This window comes from Gorilla gorilla, chromosome 7, assembly GCF_029281585.2.
Source record: "Gorilla gorilla gorilla isolate KB3781 chromosome 7, NHGRI_mGorGor1-v2.1_pri, whole genome shotgun sequence".
Lineage (NCBI taxonomy): Eukaryota > Metazoa > Chordata > Mammalia > Primates > Hominidae > Gorilla > Gorilla gorilla.
In genome coordinates, this window is record NC_073231.2 from 67,593,349 (window position 1) to 67,614,455 (window position 21,107).

Consider the following 21,107-nt stretch of genomic DNA (forward strand, 5'->3'; position numbering starts at 1 on the left):
AGTTTATATTATTTGTATCAATTTAGAAAGGAGGTATATATTATTTCAATAATTGTGTCACCACTTTTCAGTGAAGTGGACTTTTTCAAAATATTTTTGAGTATGAAAAGTTTTCTTTTTCAGTAAAGGGAAAACTCAATTTTCAGATATTAATATTTAGTTATATAAACTTCCCTAAGGCTTTTACTTAGAAATCTTCTAGCAATATCATTTGGACAGATTTCTCATTCCTCACAGTTACAGTAAATGCAGGATTACTCCTAAAGACCGTCTAAGTCTCTTTTTTGCTAAGGCTGCTAACTATCATGAAAAATGTTTCAACAGCACCAGAATGCATATTTATGAAAAATTCACTGGTATCAATGATGCTTTAAATGATGTAAAGATAAACATGGTTGCTAATTACGTTTGGATTTTCTAGTCAAGGTAAAGACATATTTTGCTTATTCTATTCATTACGGAAGAAAAAAGGAAAGTATCTTATACCATGAGGAGGTTCTCCCTAAGCAGGGTGGCATTGATTTGCTGCTGGCAAGTTCTGAGCCCAGGATTCTGCAGATATGATTTGACATAGCATCAACAAACCAGCATTTTCATTTGAAGCATAGGGTAGCCTCAGAAAGCCCTACACTGCAGAAATACCTCCCTCACTTCATTGTAAAACAGTGACACCAAGGCCAAAGAGGACTGTGTAGTTCTGAGCCTCTAGCTCTCCAGACCCTTAATTCAGAAACCCATGTTTATGTCCAGCTTGAGCTCTGCAGCTGGGAAGCAGTATATAAGTCCCAATAGGGATTCTGGCCTGAAGCCTCATAGTTGTCATAAAATTTATCTTTTATATGGTAACATCCAAATGGATTATATTAAAAATGCCTTTTTATCTCTCTTCTTGTATGTTATCAGCAGAGGAATGATGGAACTGAGTGTAGCAAAGACACTCAGGTTTCTGAAGCTCTAGGAATTCACTTATAAAGGTAACTATTAGACCTCATACCTCTTTTAAATAGCCATTTTGGAAAATGTCTTTCTGGAATTCCAATTTAAATATTAATTGGATCAAGCAAATATGCTACATTTTGTCTTAAAAACCTATTTGAGTAAAGACTTTTACCACTCTAGATACAGAAAAAAGGAAACTGAGCCTCGAGACATTGAGTAGTCACAGATTAACCTGTTAGCATCAAATATACTCCCAAGTGAGCCTAAATATCTCACGATTCCAGATTATTGATACTTGGCTTTCTTTAAATTCTTCTTCAATAACCCTTTTTATAAGCTCATTCAGATAAAATGTTTAGAAGAATCTTATTTTACAAGATAAGATTCTTCACATAATGTTGCCTCTGCTGAAATAATATTGCCTGGGAATATGAAAATAAAAGAATAAGATGGTAGAGGGTGATCATGAAAAGTCAAAACTGTATGAACTTAACCCTCAAGTTTTGGGGTTACTTTAAAAATTGTTTGTTCATCTTCAAAATCACCTCCATTTCTACTTAACTTATCCATCTATTTATAATCATGACATTATGATAGTTTCCAATTGTTTTACTCTAAATTCTTTATTAAACTAGGGGATAGGGGAACTGTTCAGCATTTAAAAAATGATTTCAACTTTTAGATTCATGGGTACACGTGCAGATTTGTTACATGAGTATACTGTGTTGCACTGATGTTTGGGGTACAAAGAAGCAGCCAACAACCATATGAAAAAATGTTCAACATCACTATTATCAGAGTAACACAAATCGAAATCATAATTGTTTTAAAGAATTTCCCTAGAAGTTATAGGAGTAGGAATTACTGTCAAGTTTGATAACAATGTTCAAAGGAAGGTTATGGGAAATTATCTTTAGTTACAAACTGTTTTATTGCAAGAGAATAATGCTCAAGGGATTCTTACTGTATCTATAGTTTGAAAAAAAATATACCTGGAAGTTTGAAAATATCTTAAGACAGCCAGAAGGGCAAAGTCTATGCCTACATAAGCAGGGGATGATTCTTATTAGTTGCTATTGTATTGAAATTTTCTCAATAACAAAGTTATGCATAATTACTAGGCCTTCTATTACCAGAAACATTGTGTCTCCACATTTTTTTCAACTATGCTAACTACACTGTCTTCATGAAAGACTGTATAGTATTTCCAGGTAACTCAGATAAATGCTACATGTGTCTTTAGATATTATCTTCCTTGCCCTCTACCTAATGTGGCATGGCTAGATTCTAGAGCCATACATCCAAAGCGTTCAAGTAATAACTTATGGGAATGTCTCACACCTTGTGTTGCAAGACAGAACAATAAGTTTCTGTTACAAATATTTTTTGCTTGTACCTACAGCTATTTTATTTGCTTTCTTTGGTCTTCAGAGACAGAAAGTTGATAATGGATCCAACAGTGGATTAGAAGCCCAAGGAGTCACAGACAGGATGAATCCTCATTCATTCTTAAACTCTCTTCTAAAGGACATCTGGGGTTCCACTTACATGTATGTTAGACCATTTGACACCTCCTCATGGAGCTTGGAGGCTTTATTCATTTTCCCACATTTTTGTTTGTTTGTTTGTTGTTTTTTTTCTTTTTCTTTTTTTTAACCTCTACATATCTTCTGTCTGATTGTTAGGGTTGATGGTTGAGTCACTCTAATCTGTAATTGATCTGAGTCTGAATTTTCTTGCAATTCTACTTAGATTCAGTTCATCACTAACTTCAAATATTTTGAGAATAAGATCAAGCATGATAAAAGAAAAAACCTTGTTAACCTTTAACTCTATATGTATCATAATTATTCTTTAAAATTTGAAGACTATATAAAAATATTTAGATAGACAAATATACAGGAATTTGTATCAGGCTGAAGGTAAATATTAAAACATTGACTCTTTGGAGGACAAGACATACAGATAGAAAAAACAAATATATGGGTAATAAAAAAATCTGTTGACTACTTCAAGCAAAATAATGAAAATGTATTACACTGTTCATAGCAGATGTCAAAGTAAAATATATGACAAGGGCACAAAGATTGTGTTGAGTAAACTGAATTCAACTAGTATGAATTTGTAATATTGTTTATGAAGTAGAATAATATATTAATATAGCCAAGGGTATCTTAATCAATTTAGATATTTAGATATTCATATTTTAGTGTCTAGCACATCAACTTAAAAAATATTGGGATATAGTTAAAGAGCCAATAGAAATGATAAAATAGAATACTAAAAACAAACCAAAAAATTTTAAAAAACCTTCAGTTCATTAAATAATAGGTTAGAAAGAAGAAAAAGAAAAAGAAAATATATATGATAAAAGGGAAAACTACTCAGAGCTTAAGATTAAATTTATTAATATCATTAATGATTTTAAATGTAATGAGTCAAACATTCTAATTAAAAGGCAAGAATTGTCAAACTGAATTAAAAAATTAGACCTCAGAATATGCTCTTTTCATAAAGCTACTTTAAAAATAAAGATACAAATAAGCCACACATGAAAATATAGGAAAAGATGTAACATGCAACTCTCAACATAAGAAAGCTGATATGACCATGCCAATGTCAAATAAATTATATGTCAAGAAAAAGAATATTACCAAATAAAGACATACATATCATGATGACAAAAGAATCAATTTATCAAATATTGTAAACTCAAGTATATAGTAATCTCATATTACAACTTTAAAATATGTGAAACAAAACTTGTGAGAGGGGAGAAAGAGAAAGACAAATTCTAATCATGACTGGAGATTTTAGCAAATATTTCTCAGTAATTGACAAAACAAGTAGACAAAAATCATTAAAGCTTTAGAAAATTTAAACAACACAAATAGTCAACCTGATCCATTTGACATTTATAGAAAATCTCACCCAACAATAGCACAATACACATCATTTTCAAATATGCATGGACATTTATCAAGATGGATCACATACTGGGCAATATAATAAACCTCAATGAATCAAAAAGAAATGAAATGAAATCATATACAATGTGTGAATCTGATTACAATGAAACTAAACTACAAATCAATGAGCTATACATCTAGAAAATATCTTAGTATTTGAACTCACTTCTAAAAAGCAAATAAACCAACCAGAAAAAAAAATCAAAACAAAACAACAGAAAAACCCATGGGTCAAACTAGAGTAATTACAAAAGATTTTATATTAGGTATTATTAAAAAGACCATATATAAAAATCTATGGGATATAGATCAAACATTATTTAAAGGGAAATTTGCAATTTTAAATGCTTATATTTGATAAGAAGAAACTTCTCAAATACATGCATAACCTAAGATCTCACTTTAAGTAACTAGAAACAGGAGTGCACAAAAATGCAAACATACATAGCAGAAAGAAAATAATAAAGTCAAAAACTGAAATTAATGAGGTAGGAAAGAGACAACAGACAAAATCAACAAGCCAAAAAAGTGTGCTTTGAGACAATGAGTAAAACTGATAAACCCCTAGTAAGATTGATCAAAAAAGAAACAATTTACCAATATCAAGGAGGAAAAAACATTACAGATCCTAAAGATACTTAAAATGTAATAAATAATAGTATGAACAATTTTATGTAAATAAATTCAAGAATTTTGATGATATGCTCAATTTCTTAAAACATAAAGCAGACAAAAGAATAAACAAAAAATCAAATTTTTCATATATCTAGTAAAAAAATTAAATTCATTATGAAAAGCTTTTCCATCAAAGACAAACAAAATAAAAACAAAATAACAGTTTCAAGACTAAATGGTTTCACTGGTGAAGTCAGTTAAACATTTAAGGAAGAAATAATATGACTAATACATATATGCTTTCAGTAGACAGAAAAGGAACAAATAATTCCAATTATACTTTTTATGAGGCTAGTGAAATCCTAACTTTTAAAATGTACAGGCATTATAAGAAAATTACAGGTCAATATTCATCATGAACATAGACACAAAAAACCCTTAAGAAAACATCAGTAAACCAAATCTGGCAATATATTAAAAATGGACCTATAATGAGTAAGTGGAATCCAATTAAAAAATGCAAGGTTGGTTTAATATCTAAATCAATCAATTACTACATACACAGAATAATAGAAAAAAGATAATCTTAATAAATGCAGAAATATATTTGATAAAAATTATAATTTATTTGTGTTGAAACTCTCAGTATACTAGAAATAAAGAGAATTTTCTAAAACTGATATTTGATTTCTTAAAGAAAAAAAGCCTTTAGTAACCTCCTCCATATTGGTGAAATATTGAATGCTTTCCCTCTAAGATTTAGAACAAGACAAGGATGTCCCCTTTCACTGCTTCTTCATATGTTAATCTAATATTGTACTGGAACTTCTAGCCTTCTAGCCACTTCATAAAGAAAGAATAAGAAATAAAGTTATACAAATTGGTAAAGAATAACTAAAATTCTGATTGCGTATGTAGAAACCCTATGATATCTACAATGTAAAAAATACTAGAATTAACAAGTGAATTTAGCAAAAACGCATGCTAAAAAGTCAATATATTAAAAAATAAATAGCACTTCTATATACTAGCAATAAATAATTGGAAAATAATTTTTAAAAATCCATTTACAAGAGTATCAAAACCTGTGAAGTGCCTAGAAATAAATCCCTTAAAAAGTTATGTAAAACTCTTACATTAAAAACAATAAAACATCTTTGAGAGAAATTACAGAAAGCCTAAATATACTATATTCATGGATTGAAAGATTCAATATTGTTAAAAAATATTTGTCCTTCTAGAATTGATCTACAGATTTAATGTAATTCTAAACAAATTTCAAGCAGATACTTCTGAAAAAAGAGATAGGCATTTCTAAATTAAGATGGAGTTTCAAAGGATCTGGAATAGTCAAAAAATATTTTTGAAGAAATACTAGAATGCACACCACCTGTTATCAGTGCTTGCTATAGTAATAAAAAGAGCATGAGACTAATGTAAAGACAGAAAACTTATACAAAAAACAGATTAAAGAGTTCAAAATTTAACTCGCAGATATTGAGTGTATTGAATTTTGGCCAAGGCACTTTGTCAACTAGATGGAAAAAAGGGATATATTTCAACAAAGTTTTTTTTTAAAAGAAAAACAGAATATCTGTATAAAAAAGAATCTCTATAATTAACATACATAAAACACCCGAAGACAGAAGAATACAAATTAGTTTCAAGTGTAAATAAAATATCTACCCAGACAACATTTATTTTGGATCTCAAATAACTTTCAATACACTTAAAAGGACTGAAATAATATAAAATATGCTTTTTGACCACAACAGAGTTCATCTAAAAATCAGTAATGAGAAAAAGGGGTGGAGGGAATATCTATGTAAACATTTGGAAATTAGGCAACACTTAATAACCCCTGGAGCAAAGAAGAAATCACAAAAAAAATTGAAGTTTTGTCTGAATGGGGAAAAAACCCACAACATAACAAAGTTGTGAGATGCTGTTCAAACAGTGATTCATGGGAAAGTTGTAGTTTTAAATGCTTATATTAAACAAGACAAAACATCATAAATCAATGATCTAAGCCAGCAATTAGTAAATGTTTACAAATGAGTGAACAGATGGTAAATTGTTTTGTTTGTTTGTTTGAGACAGAGTCTTGCTCTGTCACCCAGGCTGGAGTGCAGTGGTATGATCTCTGCTCACTGCAACCTCTGCCTCCTGGTTTCAAGCGATTCTCCCGCCTCAGCCTCCCAAGTAGCTGGGATTACAGGCATGCACCACCACACCCAGCTAATTTTTGTATTTTTAGTAGAGACAGGGTTTCACCATGTTGGCCAGGCTGATCTCGAACTCCTGACCTCGGGTGATCTGCCCTCCTTGGGCTCCCAAAGTACTGTGATTACAGGCATGAGCCACCGAGCCCAGCCCAGATAGTAAATATTTTAAGCTTTGTGGACCACTATGATCTCTACTGAATATTATTGAATATTACTTGGCTTTACTTTTTATAATTTTACAACAGTTTAAAATATAAAATTCATTCTTAGCTAAGAGATTATACAGAAATATGCCACAGGCTGTAATTTGTCAACCTTTAATTTAAGCTATTGTCTTAAGAAACTAGAAAAATTAATCCCAAAATAAGCAGAAAAAGAAGAATGACAAAGAGTAGAAATCAATGAAATGGAAAAGTGAAAGAAGCTCTAGAGGAAATAAATGACATTAAAAACGGATTCACTGATGTGATCAATAAAATTATAAACCTCTAGCCAGAAAGGAAAAAAGAGAGGACTCAAATTACCCTACCTGGAAGAAAGATATCCTATTTTAGATTCTATGGACATTAAAAGATAACAAAGGAATCCTACAATCAACTTTATGTCAATGTATTCTGTAGCTTAGATGAAAAGAATACATTTTTTTGAAAGACACAAAGTACTAAAGCTCACATGTGAAGAAATAGGTAACCGGAACAGTCCGTATTATTAAATTTAGTTCATAGTTAAAAACCTTCTCTCAAAGAAAACTCCTGACAAGATGACTTCATTGATAAATTCTACCAAACATTTAAGGAAGAAATAATACTGATCCTACACAAAATCTTCCAGAAAATAGAAGGGAAGTAAATACTACTTAAATTATTTTATGAAGGTAGCATCACACTGATACTGAAACCAGAAAAAGACATTATAAGAAAATTAAACTATAGGCCAGTAGCCTTCATGAACGTAGATGTAAAATCTTCAACAAAATTCTAGCAAATAGAATCCAGCAATGTATGCAAATATTATTTTATCAAGTGATAATGCTTATCCCAAGAATGCAAAGTTTGTTCAATATTCAAAAATCGAACAATGTGAGTTACCATTTCAGCAGGATAGAAAGGAAAAAGCACATGATTATTCCATTTAATGCACTAAAAAGGGATTTGACAAACTTCAACACTCATTCATAATAAAAAATACATGCACAGAGATTGGGCAAAAATATTTACAAAATACATAACTGATAAAACACATGTCCAAATTATGTAAAGAATTCTTCTAACTCAATAATAAGATGACAATCCAAGTAGAATTTAAAAATAATATTTGTACAGAGATTTCACTGAAGGAGCTATACAAATGGCCAATAAATACGTGAAAAGATACTCGTTATTAGAATGCAAATTACAGCCACAGTGAGATATCACTGCATACCTACTAGAATGGCTAACATTTAAAAAGACTAAGAAATACCAAGTATCAGGGATGATGTGAGTAAATCTCATATATTGCTGATAGAAAGGCAAAATGATGCAGTCACTTTTGGAAAACAGCTGGCCAGTTTCTTATTAATGTAACATACAATTTCCATATGATTCATGTAGAGAAATGGAAACATATATCCACAAAAGACCCACACACAAATGTTCATAGAAGCTCATTCACAATAGGCAAAAATTAAAAGCAACCCAAATATCCATCAATTGGTGAATGAATAAAAAAAATTGTGGTAAACCCATGCATTCAAATTCTACTCAGCAATAAAAAGAATGAACTGCTGATCCATGCAATGGTATGAAGGAATGTCAAATGCATTGTGGTATATGAAAGAAATCAGACAGAAAAGACTATATGTTATGTGATTTCATTTATATGACATTGTAGAAAGAGCAAAACTAAAGGGACAGAGACACATCAGCATTTAAAATAAAAGCAATTGATTGAAAAGGAGCACTAGAAAACTTTGAGTTGATAAATATGTTCTGTACCTCAATTGTGGTAGAAGTTACAGAATTGTATGCTTTTGTCAAAACTTATCAAGTATACTTCAAAATGATGAATTTTATTTCATGTAAACTATACCACAATAAACCTGATTTAAATATCTATATATATCTTGAACCATACCTTGTTCCATTCATAAAGCCGAATAGAGTTGTATCGTAGGCATAATGTTAAAAGTTAGAACCATATAACTTTTCAAAGAAAACACAGACAATATCTTCTCACTCTCAGGGTAGACAAAGATCACTTACACTAGACCCAAATTCTCTAGTATTATAATAAATAATTGATAAGTCAGACTTGATACAATTTTAAATTTGTGGTTATCAAAATGTACCATCAAAGTAACAAATACACAAGCCACTCACTCTGAAAATATATTCACAATATTTATATCTGATAAAAATTTGTGTCCAAAATATGTAAATAACTTCTAAAGATTACCGGTAAAAAATAAATAAGGTAATTGACAAAAGACTTGGGCAGACAGTTTACAAAAGAATAATATTTCAGCCAGCCAATAAGCAATAAAAAGGAATAGGTTGTGGATATCAGAAATAACATTAATTTCAAAAACATTCTGTGGAGTGGAAAAAAAAGTCTTATACAAAGAATATATACTTCATCATTCCATATCACCAAATCCAAACACAGGCAAAACAAATAGATGGAGATAGAATCAGAAAGTATTTGCCTGGTAGTTGGGGAGGAGGAGTAAAGGGGATTAACTTCCAAGGGGTGTAAGGGAACACTCCATGGTACAGGAAATACACTAGATCGTGTGTGTGTGTCAATGAAACTGAATGCTTTAATATATATATTTTATAAATTTTACCTTTTACCTTAGGGTAGTGTCCTCCCTTAAAAGGAACTGGCAGACAATGTTATTAACATCTCTGATATGGGATGCCTCACTAGTAGAGAAGGAGTGTGGACTAATAGGCACCGAGCTGTCATGAAGCTCTCCTTCAGTTCTTCATTGCATATTGTTGAAGAAAATCATTACAATTTAATAGAAACTTTGATAAGGGCTTTTGTCTAAACTGCGTGATCAATAAGGAGAGAATCAGGAGAAACAAAATGTATCTGTTCTCAGACTCTCTACAAACACTCTGTGATAAAAAGCTGCTCTCAGACTTTTCCACAAACTTTTCCATTTTCAAGTGAAGTTAAATTTTCCTGGAACTAAAAGTATGAAACAGGCCAATCATCTGTTCCAGGTTGCTCAGTTTCCAAGAGCAAGAACAGTTTTCATCCTGCCTGAAGTGAATGCCAAAAAGACTTTTTGAACACCAAACACCAAAAAGATTTTTTCACTGAAGAAAGACATGAAGTTATTTATATCAAAATCTCTAGAAAACTCCTCTGGCTTTATGGATGTGCAAACTACAAATTTAACAACTTTGCTAGACACCAGAAGGATGTCTATATATTCCCACACACTTTTCTATACTTCATCTTGCCTGATGTATACACTTATTATTACAGATACATTACTACAGATATTATCATCATTTATTTACCAATTATAAGGGACCAGATTCTTTGCTAAGAATTTTGCATTTGAAACCTCATGTATGCTTCACAGCAAATTTATGGTAAGTATTACTATTCCCATTTTACAAATAAAAATAAAAGAGAGATTAAGAAAGATTCCCAAAGCCGTCTAGCTTGCTAAATTGTGGAGTCAAGATTTCAACCCAAGTCTCTCTCCCTGCTCTATCTGCCTCTGCACCCCTCTATTTCACTTTCTCTTCTGTTGCAGTGGACATACAATACTGCAGGTCCAGCCTACTCATTGTCTTGGTTCCTCCAGTTACAATTCTCCTTCCCATATCCCCAACGTTTACTTTCCATTCTACCAAATCATTCTTGCCAATATCCAATTTGTACATTTTTAGCAGGTCAATACACAACATATTTATATTTTATATGGATCCACGTATGGAATCTATTGAGATAGACTTGATTGAAATAGGGTAATAGAAATAAGATTTTCATCATTCTTACTGAAAATCCACTGTAGAGAATCTTTAAATTGTTGGCCAAAGGGCTTGCTGACACTCTTTGCTTCCTGATCCAGTTTAGACCTTAGGAAAGCCTTCCTAAAGAAAAGTTTAGGTCTAGAGTAGGAACACTTATCCAGGATGGCTGTCTCATCCTAGTCTGGCACTGAAAGAAAAAAAGGGAAAAAAATTTCCTAGTGTTGCAAACTTTTAATAGATCAACTCCATCAGCTTGAGAAACAGGACCAATGTGTTTCCACTATAGACGAGTTAACTCATTCTCCATTGTGAGGAGCAAAGGGCTTACAAAAGGCCAAAAGTTCCCTCTGGTGAAGGTCCCTTCACTGGGAAACCTGAAACCAAGGAAAGGATGTTCTCTTTGCCCCCAACACCAAACCAGCATGCTGTAATGGTTCTCCTTAAAAAGGTTTTAAAAGCACTCTCACGTCTGCCGCTATTGTAGAGCAACTAGCCCATATCTCTGCTTTTCTTCAGACAACATACCTTACAACAGTTAGAAAGTCTTCCTTGGAAGAGTTGTAGATACTCACATCTCTACTTCCATTCCTTAGCATGCTCCAATCCAGGTTTTCTCTCCCTGACTATTCCACTGAAACTGCTCTCATCAAGGTTGTCAATTGTCTTGTTCAGGCACATACAGCATCAATTCTCTGTCCTCCTCTTCTTGAACCCTCAGCAGTCTTGGAGTGCTCCTTTTTTCCTGAGATTTTCTTCACCACTTTTCCAAGTTACACTCTGACTCTCTGTCTCTTAATCTCTCTTGCTCACTCACTTTTCTTTCCATCCTTGAGCATTTCTGTCTTTCTATCTCATCCTTTGTTACATAAACGGGTCAAAGATTTCCCTGTTGGAAGTAAGAGCTTGGAGTCGCAAGGAAAATGAGCACTCAAACAAAGAATTTCTCAGCAAGGCAAATTTACTTCCACAGAAGGGTGCCACTTGCCCTCTTGGCCACTGCCAGAACACACCGAACAAACGAGGGAAGAGGTTTTTATCCCTAAAGAGGTTAGTCCTTGCTTCTGTGTCCTGTTCCCATTGGCTGGAGCCGGATGGCACAATCTAAGCTAATCCCGATTGGCTATTTCAAATAGAGTAGGGATGTGGGTTACAGTGGTAGGAGGAGTGGTTTTGGCGGGTAGAATAGTTTCAGCAGGAAGGGCAGTTGTAGAGTGGGTAACCAAGGGAACAGATGTGGGTTATAGATAAATGTAACTAGGGGCAAGGAGGTACAAAGAACGAGGAAGTTAGGCTTTGAAATAGAGAACAAAGAACAAGGAAGCTGAACAAGCTGACTCTTTGAAGAGGAACTTACTGTACCTAACATCCCCCTGCACTGTTCTCTATGTTTACTTCCTCACAGCAGTCAAGGACCTTTGGATCAAGGACCACTGATGCCAAACTCAAATTCTTACACATCCGATTGCTCAAATAAGTATATTTTTTATGATTTAGAGCCTGCTTGCTTGGCATACTCTACAAAAGTGCACTCAATATCTGCTCGTCATAGGTAAGACAAACTCTGTGGCTATAAAAGACCTGAAGCCTCTGCTGTCCTTCTCAGCTCCCTGACACAGGGCCCCCATCTTGCTGTTGAGCTACATCACCTGGTCTTGTAAGTCTCCTCTCCGACACTCCTCTCCCACTCCGTGTGGTGTCTTACACTACTTCCTGCTGGAAGGAACTTCCCCTCTCTTGTAAATCTGTCCATGTTGCACCAAGAAAGCTTTCTGTGCAATACTGCTTTCATGTTCTTCTTTTTTCCTTAGTCAGCCACTAAATCTCCAAGCTCACTACATCTTCTTTTACTTGTTTCTCCTCCTCTGCAACCTCTATGTGACGGCATAGTCCATGACATACTCTTTGACCCTTCCCTTTCTTTCATTTTTCTATTTGTAGATCATTTCCAAAGTCATATCTTCAGCACTAATCTCTCCCATAAGTTTCTGACAACTGCATACTCCACAGTTCTGTACAAATGTGTTAACAGACTTCATAAATTAAACATGTGCAAAATGAAAATCTTGACTCCACTATCTCTCTCTACCATCAACCCTCCTCCTTCTCATCCCCTTTAATGGCATCACCATTGAGATGCACATCAGAACATAAAGAATCATCTTCGATTCCTTCTTTTATTTACCCTCACCAGCTGGACTGAATTGAATTTATCAGCCAATCCTGCATCCAAACTCAATCCTAAATTGATCACAGTGGCCAGCCAGGCATGGTGTCTCATACCTGTGTAATCCCAGCACTTAGGAAGGCAGAAGTGGGAGACTAGCTTGATCCCAGGAGTTCTAGACCAGCCAGGGCAATATAGAGAGACCTTGTTGCCACAAAAAGGAAAAAAAAAGACAAAAAAAATTGGAAATAAATTGATTACCCCTCCTCACTAGCACACTAGCCAGAGCCAATCCTCTCTCTCATCTAAGTTGCTGCTTGTCCTGCTTCCAATCTTCATTCCCATTAAAAATAAATGGGAATAAAATTGAAGTATAAAAATAATACTTCAATTAGAAATGTTTTAATGTAAACAGGTCACATAGACTCTGTGCTTAAAAGACTCCAGTGATTTTCTTTTAGCTATAGTCTAAAATCCAGATTCTCCACCATGACTCACCTGGTTTCACAAGCCATTCAAACATCATCTCCTATCACGGTCTCCTGAATTCAGGACTCTCCTGCTAGATTCTTCTTCTGTCCATTGCTGGAATACAGCAGATGTGTTCCCGCTACACAGAATTTTATTTTGCCAGGTATTCACATGACTATTTCCTTTTTTACCCTTTGCATCTCTGCTCAAATTACCTTTTCAGAGAGGCATTTCATGACACCCTTTAAAATCTCAACTATAACTCTTTTTAACTAGTGTCCCACTTTTGTTTCTTGGTATCACTTACCAATTCTGAACTCACTTTATATTCTGTTCTGCTTGTTCATTATCTGCCTTCCTCTGCTTGATGTGAGCTGCGTGAAAAGTGGACCCAGCCTGTCTTCATTGTCTGTAGTCTCAGTGCCTAAGGCAGAGAGCTCAGAAAATATTGGCTGAATGACTGACTGACTGACTGACTTGGAAGCCCATCCTCTTAATGACTAAACAAAATTGATTCCTTTAGAAAGATTATTATATTCATTTGTTAGGGCTGCCATCACAAAGTACCATCAACTGTGTGTCTTAAAAAAGCAGAAATGTATTGCTTCGTGGTTCTGGAGGCTCTGGGTGTCAGCAAGGTCATGCTACCTCCGAAACCTGTAAGAGAAGGACTCTTCCTTGCCTCTTCCAGCTTTGGAAGCCTCAGATCTTCATCAGACTACAGCAGCATGATTCTGGCCCCAACATGACATCCTTCTGTGTCTCTGCAGCGTGGCTCCAGTCTTCACACGGCATCCTCCTGTGTCTCTTCATACTGTCTTCCTTCTGTGCATGACTGTCTCTGTGTCTCAGTACCCCCCTTTTTCTTAAGGTCACTGTCAGATTAGGACCTGACCTAATGACCTCATTTTACTTGATTACCTCTGTAAAGACCCTATTTCCAAATAAGGTCACATTCTGAGTGAACCTTAGTCATCTAGGCGTTAGGACATGTGATCTGAGAGATGAAAATAGATGCCTTTTACCAACTAAGATGAACCAAAATGTTAAGGAAACAAAGTTACCTATGAGTCAAGGGTTCGGGCCTGGCTGACATGGCAAATTCCTAGCAGAAAAAAACACATTTTGCTAAACTCCCTAACAATAGGAGCTATCAGGCAAATTATCCTAACTCTGACTTATAATCCAGACCACCTCAGTGGGGACTGGACAGAGGACTTGCCTTACCAACATGCTTTCTTTCCTGATAAGCTACTGCAGCTTCAGCAGCTCACAGAGGCTGTGCACAAACTGTCTCTGTGTCCTGTAGTTCACCTTTTGATGTAAACAGGAAAAATCCATCTCATTTCAATGCCTACCCCAAACTGAACATGGAATGTATGTTACATACATGTTTGCCCATTGTACATGGGCTTGGCTCCCCTCAAAAGTATGTCTAGCATTTCCCCAAAACCTGCTGAATATGTAGAACTCTGTTGTGTCATATGGACTTTGTGAGGCATAAAAACGCAACCTGTCCTGCCTCTCTTCAAAGAGAGAGCACCTTTGGTCCATGCTGGAGACTTTCTTTTCCCACTTGCAAACTGATATGACCAATAAAAGCTCTCCTTCCTACTGTTTAGCCATCCTAGTGGTCTTCTGGATGACAGGCTTTAAGTTGTTTTTGGGAGTGAACAAGTCAACCCATACGATCAGGTATAGCAGGTAATCCCTGCTACTGTGTCTGAATCCCTACTAGGTGCACAAAGAATGCCCACTTTCTCAACAGCTCATTGGTGGCAAGAGTTTGAAAAATCCAGTGCAAAAAAATGGGCCTGCAGAACCTCCATCTCACGGATGACTAACAGCTCTCTTCTAAATATTTTATTCCTTTCTTCTGTAGCCAGATTTCTGAAACTTCATGCAAAGGCCTGGAATATTTTGAAAACAATACATTCTGCTTCTTTAATTAAGTGGTGTCCTGATGAGAGGATTTTTTTTTTTTTTTTTTTTTGTAACTCAAGGCTGTTTATCCATATCCAGTGCTTAGTGATGGCTCCTAAAAACAATCCATCAGACAGGCAGTCTTTTTCATGACATTTATGACCAGAAACCATCTGACTTTTAATTACACGGTAATTGCTATTGTATAGACTTCAAGCTGCTGTGTAACTTGGAAATTTTATTTTAAATTAAAAAAATTGTTTACCATTTCTTGCCTAAAGTCAGTATTTTGCAGAAACAGTCAAAAGAAATCTTTTAGTACCTAAACTGTGGGTGCAGTTATTTTTCATTTTGAAACAAATTTTTAGTCTTGGTGGATGTTCTTCTATAATTAGTTCTGAAAGCGTTTACAGAAAACATAATTCTCAGTCTAAGAGGGTAGGATTCAGAAGGTCATTAATCCATTTTTCTGCCTTCGGGCAGAGTCACACTGGTTAAAACCTATCACCATGACTCACGATTTTTAAGGTCAAAATGCATAATCAAACTGCATGGGTAATGAACAAAGTCTGATTCAAGAGCTGTGATCTTCTGTGTGTTGGGAGAAAAGCTGCCCTTGACATGTCTCTGTGGCTGTGCCACCATCCACTGTGAAGGAATAAAGTCTTTGGCTATGGGGCTTGAAACTACTCTTAAAAAAGCATCTTTGTGCTACTTTCTTCAAACAAACTACCTCTGATTCTTAAACAGGAAAAGTAAACAATGAGAAAAATTTTAAAATATGTTACTAATTTTGTGTTGCAAAGATACTCCTTAGGCACACAATAACAATAAATTTATATGGCACTTGATGGATTGAAAAGCACTGTGGTCTACATCATCCCATTTGGTCTTAAGCTGCTTCCCTGTTGAGGTAGGTGGGAGAACATTATCCTATTTCACAGGGGAGGGCTCTGTGTCTTATGGAAACCAAGCATAGTTTGAAAGTCTAAGAGACTCAGGGATAGGACTAGATTCATGAAATTGTTCTATGATACCAATCTGATTCAAGTTAACTTCAATAAAGCTCAGGTTTTTTATCTGTAAAATGGGAATGTGAACCCAACCCACAGGGTAGCTGAGATAAATAGATCAGGTGAGTCCCCAGCATCTAAAACATTACTGCCATCAGGGAAGTGCTCAACAAATATCTGTTGAATAAATGAATGGATGAATGAACAAATAAATATTAAGCATTTGGCCCTGTGCCTGGCACAGAGTAGGTGCTCAGTAAATATCAGTTCCGTAAGTATCAGCTATTAAGGTCTAATGATGAACCAAGATCTACAAACAGAGCTTCCAGTTTTTTCTTTCTCTCTATTAGTGGTTAGATTTGTCTTTGGAGATGAAAAACTTGATTTTATTGGGTAACTAATGTAACTTAATTGTATTGGCCACTATTTATTTAAATCACTCTGGCTTCTTTCCCCACCAAGGAAGGGTACATAGGTATTTCAGTCATTTCACATTTAGTGGATGCGTCCTACTGGTCAGGCACTGTTTCTGTCTCTGTGGGGAAACAAACTGCACTAACAGTGGCAGTTAGACAGGATTCAGCCACGAAAGAATATTCACAGGATCCACAATGGCCACGCTTACAAAATATTCAATTATTGTTGGCAAATGATTCAACACAAGAATACCATTAAAGTGAGGACATGCACCGCAGCCAGAGGCTGCCTGCTGTACAGCAAGGGGTCTGGGGAGCAGAGAGGGCAAGTCCTCAGTGCCCTCTCTCTAAAGAGTCACACCAGCACAGGCCTCTTCTCTCAGATCAAAAACCAACATATACCAACGTGTACCCAGAACACTACAGAACAAGGGACCCCAAAATAAGAGTCTTGAGCAGAGCTTCTTATCCCCAGCTGGTCTTGTAGGCATATTCTTGCTATGCAGCCAAGCCCCAGTGGCAGATTCTTTGAGGAAAGTGACCTTGACTCACTTTACTCAATCAACAATGTTGACAGTCTGGCGTAAACCACCAGAGACTTGTCTTGGACCCATGGCCACACTGCTGACTAGCAGATTTCATTTCTTGACAAGGGGTCAGTGTGTAAAGACAATTCTCTCACTTCAGCAAAACAGCTCAAGCCAAGCCCAGGCCTGCTGGAGTAAATCCCCCTGCATAGCTCACCACCCCGACTTGTGGTCAAGGCCTGCTTATGCAAAACAATCACTCATAGTTTGATGGCCATTATTGGCCTTGCAATAATGTATAATCAGATAAACAATCAAAATGCACACATTCTAAGCATTTTAAGTAAGCAGTGAGGAGTTGGTCTAGACTTCTAGACAGGCAGCTGCAGCATCCAATAACAGCAATGCAAACTTTCTCAGGTTTCTGTACTCACTTTGCACTTCTTTTACCTCTGTGATCTATAGCTATCTGGACTTAATGATACACATCTATGCAGTGATTGAGAACCATAATTAATTTATCATTAATCAAGTCTAAAACTTCTTCAGGATCCTCCTCCAGAGAGCTAACACCTTGAGGGAACTGTGATTGATTAACCAATGTATTTGATCATCAACATCTATACCATTAAAAGTTTTATTTGCTTCTACAATATTACTTTCACCTATGATTTTTGTATTGCCCCATAGAGCAGCATCACATAGTACCCTGCATACATGGCTACAATGTTAATCAGATATGATTATACTATATTGATTTTATTACTCTCAACAAAATCTATGTTTACCCATATACTCTATATTATTTCTCATAGGAGTACAGGTTAGAGACTGTATCTGCATTGTTTCAAGATTCTAACTATTTTGAGAATACAGTGAAATTATTTTCTTAAGTTGTATTAGTCACGGTTCTCCAGAGAAACAGAAACAATAGAAAATACATAGAATGATATTTATTGTAAGGTATTGGCTCATGCAATTACAGAGGCTGAAAAGTTCCACAATCTGTGGTCTACAAACTGGAGACCAAGGAAAGGTGGTGGTGTGGTTCCAATCCCAGTCCAAAGGCCTGACAACTGTAAGTGTGATAATGTAAGTGTCAGTCCAAGGGCAGGAGAAGAGTGATGCCATCTCAGCTCAAGCAGTCAGGCAGAGAGAGAGTTCAACCTTCCTCTAGACTTTTGTTCCATTGGGGTCCTCCATGGATGGGATGATGTCTGCTGACACTGGGGAGGGCCATCTGCTTTACTCAGTCCACCAATTCAAATGCTAATCTCTTCCAGAAACATGCTCACAGACACATCCATACATTCTGTTTAACCAGGGATCTGAGCAGCCCATGGCCCAGTCAAATTGACACATAAAATTAACTATCCTAGAAGGTCACATGATCTAATGGAAATTAGTTCTCAGATAGAGATGTTCCACATGTAACCCATCTATATTACAAGATGCACTCTTATCCTATTTGAAATGTCTCCAATGATCCTGAGTTGCACTGTAGGGAAAGAATGGTTGGTACTTGATTGTGGCAGTGAAGCTATTACAGAGCTCCTCACCAACTCACACTGTTACAGGACCACCAGGTTCAAATGCCTGCTGTACAGGAACAGACCATCAGGGTTTGCAGCAGAGAAAGAGCTTAATAATCGCAGGTTGGTCAAGTGGGGACATGGGAGGAGATTTTCAAATCCATCTAACCAAGGAGTTCTGGGATGGGATTTTTAAGGGGGTCATGGATGGAGAGGTACTGGAAAATTGGGATCTTTGATTGGTTGGGGCAGGGGGATGAAATCATCATCTTATGGAAACCGCATTCTTTGGTGAGTCAGCTCCTTGTGAGACCAGCTGGCGTCAGTGGGTTCCCTCACATCGGCTGAGTCTGTAGTTTCATCAGTATGCAGGACCTGAAGGAACAATCTCAAATGGAAAACTTAACTTAAACAGTTTATAGGAATGGTTTCAACATTCTCCAGGGAAAATGTCCTTAGACCACATGGCCCACACATCTGTCCTGCGTGGACTGGCAGAGCCCAGCTGCTTTCCCCAGCCTAACTTCAGGGGGAAGGCATGCTGTGTGCTTTCTGGGCATTTCTCACCTTAGCCACAGGGGATTGGAAGACACAAGACGAGCCAGCTGCTACAAATAAACCCAGCCTTGGGACCCACTGCTGGAGCAGTGCTTTCCTTGCTTGCATCACTGGCAGATGCAGTTCTAGTGGATCTCTTGTGTGGCTCTTCTCCAAGCAATGGTTAAGGGTCTCATGCAGCTCCATATTTCATTTTCCCAAACCCAGAAAACTTCATTTCTATAAATGTGATTGAGAGAAAGAGAGGGAGAGAGAGAAGAAAGCATAACTGTTCTTGACATCCATGGGCATTTTCCACTGGTAAGAATGAGTGATATGACTCCACCCAGTGCCAGGGCTGGAAAATGGAGAGGAGCACTGGGCCATTAGGTGAGCACCAGTGGTCTCTTTTACATTACCTAGTGCTGCATTTTAGAATTGTGGGCTAAGGAGGCAAAACATGAAAGTTCATTTCTTGTAGGTTATCTTCAAGTTGAAAATTATTCCTCCAATTCCTATTTAATTTTTTAAATTTATGTAGATTTTTGGAGACAAGGTCTTGTCTGTCTCCCAGGCTGGAGTGCAGTGGTATAATCATGGCTCACTGCAGCTCAACATCTCAGGTTCAAGCCATTCTCCCACCTCAACCTCCCAAGTAACTGGGAGTAAAGGCAGGCCACCACTCCTGGCTAATTTTTTTTCAATTTTTTTGTAGAGACAAGGTCTCACTATATTGCCCAGGCTGGTTTCAAACTCCTGGGCGTAAGTAATCATCCTGCCCTGGGGCCTCCCAAAGTGTTAGTGTTACCGGCATGAGCCACTATGACTGGCCCCCATTCCTATTTTAAATTGCTGAGTGGAAAACATCACTCTATAGGTGATACCTCACAATTAAAATAAGAATCATAAAGAACTCCTCACTAATTGATATCCCAAGTCTAGTATGTCATAAAAGTGTCCAAAATGTACATTCAAAAACACATGCTCTTCCACTTGCTGTTGAATAAAAAAAATCTCTTCAACAAAGTAATGGAAGGGCATTATATAGAAAAAATAAAATCATTTTAATGAAAAGACTTTCATTTCTTATTCTGTAAAGCTGAACACAGAAGGGAGAAAAGCTCATTATCATTCTTTATCAGATGTTGTAATTTATTGCAGCTGCCAACTGTAACCAATATCCTGAAATTAAAAGAACTTTTATTTGATATAAATGCCCAACATTTTAAGTTTTCCATTCTGTCTTCTCTCTCTACTTTCATTTTATAGAAAGGTTGTGTCAATCCAAGAATATGATGTCATTAAATCAGCCATTTGATTTAATTGTGGTTTTATTGACATCATAGTATCTTAATTGAATCAATCAAATTTTATTTCAATTATAACAGCAAATCAAAAAATGAGAAATACACAAAATAATTAGGATATATCTATTTTTATTGGCTGTCTTTACGGGTCAAGAACAATTGATTACAAATAGACATTCATTATGATGGCTAAAAAAAACCCTGAATTTATTTCAGGACAGCTGTGTATAGATGAAACCACTTAGCAAATAGATAGCTAGCAAATTCAGTATGGTTTGGATTATCTCTCCCATTAGGCTGTAGATGCTGTCAGATCTACAGATCTTGAGAGACTGTCTTACTTGATTTGATATTCCTGCAGGACCCAGAGAAGTGTTCATATATAGATACTGAAAAAGTTTGCCTAGTTGAAAAAAATAAAATGTGAAATTAAGGAAAGCAAAAACATTTTGAATTACAACTGTTTATGTGGAAACACAAAGCATCTAGATC

General features: G+C 35.9%; 1 long non-coding RNA gene across 1 annotated transcript in view; it reads right to left on the reverse strand.

Annotated features, from left to right (window-relative positions):
- The window catches only part of LOC134759095 (uncharacterized), a 53,230-nt gene extending 41,497 nt beyond the window's left edge, over positions 1-11,733 (reverse strand). The window contains exon 1 of the long non-coding RNA XR_010134984.1: positions 11,298-11,733. This is a non-coding gene — a long non-coding RNA (uncharacterized lncRNA). The remainder of the gene's footprint in view (positions 1-11,297) is intronic.
- Positions 11,734-21,107: the final 9,374 nt, after the last annotated feature.